This window comes from Bos indicus, chromosome 9, assembly GCF_029378745.1.
Source record: "Bos indicus isolate NIAB-ARS_2022 breed Sahiwal x Tharparkar chromosome 9, NIAB-ARS_B.indTharparkar_mat_pri_1.0, whole genome shotgun sequence".
Lineage (NCBI taxonomy): Eukaryota > Metazoa > Chordata > Mammalia > Artiodactyla > Bovidae > Bos > Bos indicus.
This window is the reverse complement of record NC_091768.1, coordinates 81,228,246-81,239,607: the sequence shown is the minus strand read 5'-3', so window position 1 is coordinate 81,239,607 and position 11,362 is coordinate 81,228,246. Positions and strand designations below refer to the sequence as shown.

Genomic DNA, 11,362 nt, shown 5'->3' with positions numbered 1-11,362 from the left:
TACTAGAGCCAAGTGTAATTAACCCTGTATTTCAGTGAGGAAAGTGAGCTCGTGGATGTGCCCAACACGCTATGCCAGTCTGTGGAAGAGACTCAGCCAGGAAACATATCCTCCTTTTCTGACTCTTGAGACTTGTTTCTTTCCACGACTCCAAATAGTAGAGTCTGTTCAACTGGAGAAGACAGGAAAGTGTGATGCACTTAGTTGCAAATATAAGAATGACTGTCATGCAAAATACAAACCCGAGAGTTGCTGGAGGGTGAGCACCCTCATTGCCGCTGGTCCCCTGAATCCTGTGCTGTTCCAGGGAGGATGCCACTGTGGTAACAAAATGCCCTTCCACACCAAGGGGGCTGGCGGTGTGTGGGACCTCAGCCCTGATCTCCTGAGTTTTTCTTGTTGAATAAGCCAGAATGAAACTTGTGCCACCCTCCCTAATGGCTTCTGTCGACCTGCTTCATAAACTAGTATCTGCTTTGGTTTCTCTCTCTAATTTGCCCGATCCCCTACCCAATACTTCAGTCCCTACTCCAGAACTGGATCTCCATGCCCAATCTCTCTGAAAATGTTAGAGCTGCTTATTTGTTATAATCTTGCCCTTTCCCTGGGGGTTCATACTGCCTCCCACGTCTGCTCCCCACCTGCCATATAAACGCATGCCCTTCATATGCTTGGACTCCTCATTAATGAACTTCTACTGGAATTTCCAGCTGATTTCCAGTCTCCAACCACCTGATTGCATAGCCAAGTACAGACAGCTTCAAGATGACAGATCGGGACAGTTGTGTTTCATGGACACTGTCACCAAAGCCATTTGTCTGTCCTCCCCTGAGACAGCCTCTGTGGCCAGGACAAATATAACCACATTTCCCTGAAAAACAATATTGTATGCAACAAAAAGGGTAAATTGTGTTTGGCTTTCCTTCTGCATAAAAGTCAATGGGAATCAGATTTGGCATGGCCCATGCCTCATGAGTTGGCAAATGGCCAAGCATATCCTCAACCAGACATGCTTTTTATATGTCAATACAACTTTTCCCGTGGTGCAGTTAAGCTATACATGAGGCTGATCTCCGAAAATAAATACTAAATACACTTCTTTGCCTTAGTTTCAGATCTGTAAAAGTAGAACTGATCACCTGAAATGTTTACATAATTCACTGGAGAACTGTGAGAAATGAACTATTTTTGTTAGCATTTTTGAAGATGAAAGGGATATTATTGAAGCATGTACAGTATTCCAAAAAAAAATCACTTATTTCTCAGTTTGTGTTAAAAAAAAAAAAGTTCTGTGGGACTCAATTTTCTTTTAAAATTACCCAAGAACCCAAAAGTACATTAGGAATTTTTGTACTTTTGAAGGTCCATGAAAACCTTTGGAACTGCTAGGGACAAAGCCCCATGTCTGTCAGCAAAAAGGACACCTCCGTTAAGAGAAGATTAGAATTGTGATGAAAACTGATACAAGCCAGAAAATTTTAAAGTTACCGGTGGTGCTTCATTCTAAATGTATGCCACGGATCTCCTGGTTCTCTACAAAGTCTGGATTTTAAAGACAAAGCTGGCTTTTGTCTTCAACCCTCAGGCCTTTTTCAACTAGAGTCATAGTCACACAATTATTTAAACAAATGTATTTGAACTTTCTTAAGATAAAAGACTGATTCTTAGGTTAATGAGTGTTGTAAAATGCTTGTTGTTTGAGCAAGTGGGTTTGCTCCACCTACTGACGTCTGTTCCCGTAAACACCAGACAAGCATCGCAGGTACTGTGAAAATACAAGTCTCGCAGGGGACACTAAGATATTTTTGCTCTTGCTGGCTCATGCTGGCTATTCTCATAAGTCAAGACTGGCCGTCTTTCCTTTAATAAGGGGATATGGTTGGTGTTTAGTCACTAAGTCGTTTCTGACTCTTTCTTGGCCCCATGGACTATAGCCACCAGGCTCCTCTGTCCATGGAATTTCCCAGGCAAGATACTGGAGTGGGTTGCCATTTCCTTCTCCAGGGGGTCTTTCTGACCCAGGGATCAAACCTGCATCTCCTGAATTGGTGGGCAGATTCTTTACCACCAGAATTCAGATTCTGAGCCACCAGAGAAACCCTTAATAAGGGGATACCCTTATTTTAAATGCCCTGAGTTAAGCTGCTTGTAAAAATAGATGGTTGCCAATTTCCATTGCTAAGAAAATCACACCCAAGTATATGAAAAGCAAACAGAGGCAGGGAGCAGGTGACAAAGTAAAAGCAAGTTGGGCAGGTGAAGTTTCAAGGACGTCGCAGTCAAGGCGCTCTCCACAGGGGAGAGGGTGAAGAGAACACGGTCTTACCTCCCCTCCCGGGCAACTGCCTCACTGAAAGATGCTTCTTTGTTTACAGCTTGGTGAAGGTCTCCAATAGGATCTATCAGAACAATCTTGTAAATAGCACGAGATCTTCATGATTCTAGTAATAATGTGATTTCATAATGACAACAATCAAGTATCTTAAAAATACACAAAGCAGTGAAACTTGCTCTGTCTGAGCAGCTTTGTTAAAAGTCCCTTAGACCAACAATGAGTCTTACCAGTATGCAGTATATCCATGAAATATTCTTTATACAGCTGTCCTTTCTCCCCATGGGAGATTCTAGATTGGGACTGGGTTGGCAATAGATAGATTTCTTCCTCTTATATTGTGTGTGTGTGCTTAGTCACTCAGTCATGTCCAACCCTTTGCAACCCTATGGACTGTAGCTGGCCAGGCTCCTTTGTCCATGGGGATTCTGTAGGCAAGAATATTGGAATGAGTTACCACGCCCTCCTTCAGGGGATCTTCCCAATCCAGGGATCGAACCTGTGTTTCCTGCGATTCCTGCATTGCAGGTAGATTCTTTAGTGCTAAGCCACCAGGGAAGCCCAGATAGATAGATAGATAAACAGGAAGATAGGTAGACAAACAGGGAAATGATACAACAGGTAGATAGACAGATTTTAATTCCATAAGTGATTCTGATGAGCTCCCCACTGCTTGTCTTAAATGGTAAGTGGCTATATCACTCAACTGCCAGTATAAATTAATTCATGGTTTCTATGTAAGTAGGAGCACAAAATACAAGATACACCTCAGACTTTATTTCAGCCAGGTTATTCCTTTGCCCTCTTATTGAACATGTATCTTCCTTTAGATGCTCCACTGGGAGATGAACTTATGAAGAAGACAGCCCTGTCCTTTGGTGTATGTGGCCTAGTGCAAAGGGTAGACACACAGAAGAGCATCGTAGCACACCCGGCAAGTGTGCGAAGGCGGGGAAGAGTGTTCGTGGCAGTAGAGAAAAGAGAAGACTGATTCTATCCCGAGAAATTGCAGAAGGATCCACAGAGGAGGGGACAGTGGAGTTGGGACTTATTCAATGAGGAGGTGTTTCAAACTGGTGAGGGATGGCCACAATGGGGGGTCCACACAGAAGGATCAACATGTTTAATGATGTGTGTTTTGGGGGTGTACTGAGAAGTACAGGGTGGCCAGACTACACTCTGTGAGAGTGAGGGGGGTGGGGAGAAGAGGCAGAAGGCGGAGCAGGGGGGGCCATGAGTTGGGGGGATATCAGGAATGTGGTGCAGGGGTGACATCACTGGCAAAACCGGGATGGGGATCCCTCAGAGCCTCCAATACTAGATGCTTCATTTGCAAAAAAAACACTCAGAGCTTAACACCCTCTGCCATACTTTTTCAAGTGATGCTCATGACCATGTGAGATAATTACATTTAACATTATAAAAGACGATTTTAATGAATTTTGTTGTTTCCACTAAGCGTTCTATATTAAGCTTTGTGTAAAAAGCACCACTTATTAACCAAAATACTCAGAAAAGCAAACTGTTGAATCAGCTCCATGCTTTAATATTTAAGGTCACGGTCAGTTCAAAATGATCTGAAACTCATTTTGGTGTGTGCATGTTTGGAGAGGGGACTCTAAGGTGTCCAGGACCTATTTCTCTATCACTAAAAAGCAGGATGCCTGTGGTGACTGATGAGTCACATGATACAGCAATCAGGGCATCAGTGTTTAATAGTGGCTCTGACCCAGCCACTTGGCACAGATACACAGCTAAGGATGGTTAAATCGTAGCCGTGCTCTTTGGGGTCTAATAATGTACCTTTTCTATTAGATAAAGCTAGACAAGGGATGTTTAACATCTCTTATTAGTTAAAACCCACATGTAAAGTCTCACCAGAGAACGTTTCTGCTGCTATGGTGAATTGTTACTCAATATTTAATTTGCTAGGGAGACACTGGAGAAGGAAAGAAGCTTCCCAATTAGGACGTCTCTCCACACCGCCTTCTTCTATCAGGTCCGCATACTCCCAAAGGACGGATTACAGAAAGCCAGGACTCAGCTTGCTGAGCTCCTCTCCTGCTGTTGTCTTCCCGAAGCAGTCCTTTGCCTCTTCCGCCCTTCTCTTTCAGCTGTTTCCTCAGAGGTCTCTTCACCTGGCCAGCCTCACAGTCCACCCGGAAACAGATAATTCGCAAGCACAAATCCTCAGCTAGACTGGCCTACTCTTTGTGGGAAGAAAGAGGGAGGTGAGAAAGAAGAAGAGGAGAAGAGAGAGGAAGGGGGTGAAGAGCTGGTTGCTGACTTCTGCAAGGTAGCGATTTCTATGAATAGATGTCTGAAACAGTCATTCTCATCTGGTTGCCCATTAGAATAGCCTGAGGAGCTTTTAAACAAAGCCCAGTATCCTGACTCCACTCCAGGGATGTGATCGAATTTGCCCAGGGTGGGGCCCAGCGATGGATACACTGTATAAGCTCTCCAGGTGCATCTACTGGATGGCCGCAGTTGAGAACTCTAATTCTTTAACTCGTTGGAGGACACAACAAATGTCCATGGTGTGTTAACTACCGTCAAGATGCTTAAAGACTGGGAAGAAAAGCCTGAAATGGGAGGGGGGCTCCTCTCAGAGAGGCCGCCAAGAGGTACAAAACTGTGCGGGGAGTTCTTCTGTGCTGCAAGGAAAGGCAGGGCCTCGAGACCTACAGGAAGACACACTGAAGGTGGGATGTGTGCTGGGCCTTGAAACAAGAGCTGGGTTTTCGTCAGGTTCTCTCTCCTCATCCCCACAGCCACACCACAGTCTAGACCCTTCTCAACGGATTTCATTTCCAGGGGGTTTCCTTTCCTGCTTGTCCCCCGTCTGTCCTTCCCAGGGTTATGCCTTGAAATCATCAGTCCTGTCTCACCACTGTTGTTGTCAGTCTCTCAGTCGTGTCCGGCTCTTTGCAGCCCCTTTGACTGCAGCACGCCAGGCTTCCCTGTCCTTCGCCATCTCCCGCTGTTTCACCATGACTCTGCCCAAAACTTACTGGTAGAATAAAAGCCAAGCCACAGGTTTTTCCTGCTAGGCCTGAGGCCCCCTTATGAACTTCACAGCACTCGTTCCAACCCAAGCATTTTATCTATTCCTTCTTAAATTCTGCTTTCTCTGCTAGAATGAATTTCCATGACGACAAGCTCTGTTTCATTCGTTCGTACCCACACCGACTGGCACAGGGCCTGGCATAGAGTGAGTGACCAGGAAATATTTCCTGGATGTAAGGAAATAAGAGTGACTGAGGAACTTCCCTGGCAGTCTAGTGGCCAAGACTCCACCGTCCAATGCGTGGGGTGTGGGTTCAATCCCTGGTCGGGCAACTAAGGTCCCACATGCCACAGGGGCATGGGCCATAATTAGAAAGCAAAACAAAAACAAAAAGTGACTGAATATGAGGAGGAAAGGCTAGTCAAGGTGGGGAGAACAAGGGTAAGAAAAGGGAACACGCACGCGTGTTTGTGTCTGCAGAAGAGAGTAGGACAGCCCAAGGGGAGCAGAGCGTACTCTGGAAATAAGCAAATCACGTATAGTCAGGTCCCCATAGCGACAGATGTCAAGGCTTGAACTTCATACCTGTTAAGGTGTAAAAATTGCCCGAGGACTGAATGATCCAGGGCTAAAAAAGAAAATGTTTCTAAAGCACAAAAAGTAATGAGGCATAATTTTAGTTACTGTATATAATCAGAAGATTAAGTATTTGGAAAAAAATTGGCTTATGTGAGGAAATTCAAACTAATTTTGGGGAGATAGATAACTGGATGTTAGAGAATTATCTTCAATTAAGCTATTGTTCAGAGCTACTTATCAAAACATTGCAAATACTTTAATCAAACAGTATATCAAACAGTATACTAATCTCTTTGAAACTATGGCTTCTCTTGACATATATGTTAAAATTTAAATAAAGGAGAGTATTATTTCTCAGCACGTTTTTTCAAATCTTAGAGTGGCTCACAGGGAAGTACAGAATTTGAAAAGAATTAATGTGATGTAAGATCTCGTTGTTCACAGGTGTAAAAAGAGATGTAACCACGACTATTCTGTGACCTTCTCTCTAACCACTATTTCACGGAAAGAAAATGAAAGGGTCGAATTCTCCAGTTGTCCAGAATAATGTCTCTGCACTTAATTTAAATACCACTTAAAAATTCTTTCATGTTTCTTTTCATAATTTCTGTTAATGATCCTAAGATTATCACATTCTTCAAGCGAAATTTTTGAATACCTTTTTCATAGTGGTAACAAATTTCACAGGTGGACTCTATCAAAAAGCATTCTATTTTACAAATTGTCATAACTGTATGAATGTTTATGAAAAAAAAAACACTTCAATTATCTTTTTCTTACCCATGTACTGACTTTTAGAGGAGGGAATGGCAACCCATTCCAATATTCTTGTCTGGAGAATTCCACGGACAGAGGAGCCTGGCAGACTACAGTCCATGGGGTTGCAAGAGTTGGACATGACTGAGTGATTAACACACACACACACACACACACACACTGACTTCTACCAAATAAAGTGCATAGATAGAAGATCATCTCTGACCTTGGTATTTAAAGAAGAATTTCCTTTTGGAAAAATTGCTCTGGACTTATTAAATGATGGGCCTTCTCAGGCGGTGCAGTGGTAAAGAATCCACCTGCCAATCCAGGAGATGCAGAAGATTCAGGTTCAATCCCTGAGTCGGGAAGATTCCCTGGATCAGGAAATGGCAACTCAATCCAGTATTCTTGCCTGGAGAATTCCATAGACAGAGGAGCTTGGCAGGCTACAGGCCATGGGGTCACAAAGAGCTGGACTCTAAGCACACACAATTAAATGACATTTGACTTATTTTTAAAATATTTATCATGTGCATACTGCATCCCAGATATTGTCCTTGATGCTATGGAAGATACAAAATGAAGAATTCTCACTCTCAAAACAAAGTAACAGCATGAATACTGCTGGGTTGAATTTTGCTAATGTAAAAAAGGGTTGGACTTGAGTTTATAAATCACCTATTTATTGAGTGAGCTCTTACTTAGTCTGTTTCCTCACATATAACTTGGGGAAAATAACATTAACTTACAACTGGATTGCAAGAATTAATGATACCAGTTCAGTTCAGTCACTCAGCCGTGTCTGACTCTTTGCGACCCCATGGACTGCAGCACGCCAGGCTTCCCTGTCCATCGCCAACTCCCGGAGCTTGCTCAAACTCATGTCCATCAAGTCGGTGATGCCATCCAACCATCCCACCCTCTGTCATCCCCTTTTCCTCCTGCCTTCAATCTTTTCCAGCATCAGGGTCTTTTCCAAAGAATCAGTTCTTCGCATCAAGTGCCCAAAGTATTGGAGTTTCAGCTTCAGCATCAGTCCTTCCAATGAATATTCAGGACTGATTTCCTTTAGGATGGACTGGTTTGATCTCCTTGAAGTCCAAGGGACTCTCAAGCATCTTCTCTAACACCACAGTTCAAATTAATGATACAATCTATAAAAAATAAGTAAATTGGTGCCTACAACATAATAGGCATTTTAAAAAAGTAAGTTCTCTTCCTTTGAGGACATTTGACATTGAGTTAAATAGGATTTGCCTTTGTTATATATGTTCTTGATACCTGACTTACAAAGCAGACCTCTGAAATTAACTTTTTACATATAAAATCTGTCATCAATCTTCAATAATTCATGTGAAATGTTAGTTTGGATAAATAAAATCTGCACATTGCTTCTAATCTCATAGATGTAATTGAATCCCACTCATTTCCAAAGCAGGTTTGAGTCCCAGCTCCCTTCCCTTCCCTATTTCATCTGATGGTGATGTTAACAAGCAGAGAAGTGCCCCAAAGCCTAGAAACAAGGAACAAGAAGAGAAATCCTGGACAGAGCTGACACAAATATTTAATTTCTAAAGAATCAAGCACCAATATTTATACAAGTGAATAGTTTGCTAGTTCCTTCAAATGACTTCTATATTGGGAAACAGGAAGTTGAGAAGAATTCAGTTAAGAATAAGATGATAAAGGACAGCAAAAATGAGAATGAAGGAACTTTAACAGTGATCCTCAAATCTGGGTTATACACTTTGTAACTAGGCATCCCCAGGAAAACCTATAGTTAATACAACTGAGACATGCTGCCATTGGTATCCATCTTGGGAATTCACAATGTATATTCGCACAGGCTAGAATTTACATGTCCATTCTATTAGCATGTTTAAAAATCTGTTTAACACTGTTAAACTCAGAAATTCCCCAAACTGTCCAAATACTAAATTCTGTTTCTGCACGTGGTTGTGAGCACAGGAAGGGGAAGGGGTGAGACTTGATTAATATTCTGTGGAATTAATATGCAATGGCATATAATTCAGAAAATGTTAGATTATTGATTTCTTCTGTCTGCCACAAAAATGCATCCTTGCTGGTTCTTTATGTCTTTTCTTCACCCAAGAAAACCATTTGATGAGAATTCCTATTTTATCTTATGGATATAGAAATATTAGAATTTGTTTTGCCTTTGGAAAGATGAGTGGTTGCAAAGGAAACAAACTCTCAGAACTAATATCAGTGATCTGAAAGCAAAAAAAAAAAAAAAACAAAAAACTAAAACAAAACCCAAAACTTTGTTTTAGAAACAAAGACTTTCTTCTGCTTCTGCCAAGACACTGTTAAGCCAAGTCTGCCAGTTCATTCTCGAGAGGCCAAAGTTATTGTACAATTAGAGTTAAAAACTACTAAAATGACTCTTTTAGGGTACTTTTATGTTTTAACACAAATCTATTTTTCCATTTGGCATTTTTGTTTTAAAGGACAGGAATTTCTATAATAATATTGGCATTTTGCAAACAGATGTTCCAAAGAGCAGATCACTTATATTTTAATCTCTCCCTTAGAAATAAGTCTTTATATGAATCCTGGGTGCTCTTAGAGATATTTATTTGATAAACTATGAAATGCTACAGTAGCACCATAAATCACAATAAATTCAAAGGAAAATGCTATAAGTTTTATAGCTAATAAAATGTTTAGTCAGATGGTAAAGAATCTGCCTGCAATGCAGAAGACCCAGCTTCAATCCTTGGGTTGGGAAGATCCCCTGCAGAAGGGAACGGCCACTCACTCCAGTATTCTTGCCTGGAAAATTCCATGGACCGGGGAGCCTGAAAGGCTATGGTTCATGGGGTAGCAAAGAATAGGACACGACTAAGCAACTAACATTTATATAAGGAGGATTTCAGAGAATAAGAATGAATTTCTTTTTTAATTAAAAAAGAAATATGTTCTAATTTTTATTGTTTGTCCCCCTACATCAAGGTTGATAATCAAAGAATCCACTCACAAGTACATATATAAAGTATATATTACATTGTGCTGTGCTGTGCTTAGTCACTCAGTTGTGTTTCACTCTTTGTGACCCCATGGACTGTAGCTTGCCAAGTTCCTCTGTCCATGAGGATTTTCCAGGCAAGAATACTGGAGTGGGTTGCCATGCCCTCCTTCAGAGGATGTTCCCAACTCAGCGATCAAACTCAGGTCTCCCACACTGCAGACAGATTCTTTACCATCTGAACCACTAGGAAAGCCCAAGAATACTGGAGTTGGTAAGCCTCACCCTTCTCCAGGGGATCTTCCCAACCCAGGAATTGAACCAGGGCCTCCTGCACTGCAGAGCTACCAGGGAAGCACATATATTACATTCAGTTCAGTTCAGTTCAGTCGCTCAGTTGTGTCCGACTCTTTGTGACCCCATGAATCGCAGCACGCCAGGCCTCCCTGTCCATCACCAACTCCCGGAATTCACTCAAACTCATGTCCATTGAGTCAGTGATGCCATCCAGCCATCTCATCCTCTGTCATCCCCTTCCCCTCCTGCACCCAATCCCTCCCAGCATCAGAGTCTTTTCCAATGAGTCAACTCTTCACATGAGGTGGCCAAATATGCAAATATATGCATATATAATATGCAGCTATATATATGATGTAACATTGTATTTCTAAAAAGTGTCATGGTTAACACAATTATAAATACTAAGACAAGACATCATTAAAGCAGGGGATTAGAGGGGAAATTTTTAATTGCACCTGATAGTTTTCAAACAGCCAAATGTCCTAGAAAGCATTCATCTTAAAACAAATTAATTCACACAAATATTTGCTCCATTAGGTAACCATTCTCCTGTATTACCTTCTTCAGTTCTTCAGGAACTTAGTGATAACAGGCTGAGTGTGAAGGTAAATTCTCCTACGAAAGTTTTGAACCAGTTAGAAATGAAATGTCTTTGTGCCTACATTTTCTTATATAACAGCCTGGCCTTTACCTAAATTATTTCAGCGCTTAGGGGCATGTTTCTCTGGGCCTGGTCTTATCTCCATCTGTGTTGAAAAGATTTTCAAGAAGCATTTGAAAATCTCCTTTTTCTCTACTATACCACAGGGTGGGTGGAGAAAAAACAGGAAAGCATTAGTTGCTGTCTGGTTCATTGGGCTGAATTAAACAAAGCATATGCAAAATAGAAAAGATTTTAAATTGGCAGTAAAAAACAAGCAAACAAATAATCCTGCAATATCTCAAATCCATGCTTAGTAAGGAATTATGTATGTGTGTATGTGTATGTATATACCTTTTACTGTATTAAAAAGTCATCATAAATAGTTACTAAGACTAGTGGGTCACACAGAGGTGTTTCAAAGCCAACAGTTTCAAGATGGAACTCATTATTTTTCCCTTAAAATTCCTCTTGTGTTCCTACAGTACAGGACTATGGCTTAGGTTCTCAAAACTAGAATCCTCAGAAGTTTTCTCATTTGCCTGCCCTATCCACTTATCATGCTCTACTGATCTGTACCCAGGCCACCCCTCAATCCCACCCCCATGGCACCACCCACATCAATTTCCAATCACACTCTTGGGACAGCCACCCAACTGGCCTCTGCTATAGCTGCCACCTTTCCACACCACCACTGCACTGCTAGAGCCATCCTGCTGCTGCTGCTGCTAAGTCGCTTCAGTCGTGTCTGAC

At 41.8% G+C, this 11,362-nt stretch overlaps 1 protein-coding gene across 5 annotated transcripts in view; it reads right to left on the bottom strand.

Moving 5' to 3' along the window:
• The window catches only part of PHACTR2 (phosphatase and actin regulator 2), a 297,859-nt gene that overhangs the window by 205,859 nt on the left and 80,638 nt on the right, over positions 1 to 11,362 (bottom strand). The gene's annotated exons all lie outside the window — the stretch shown is intronic.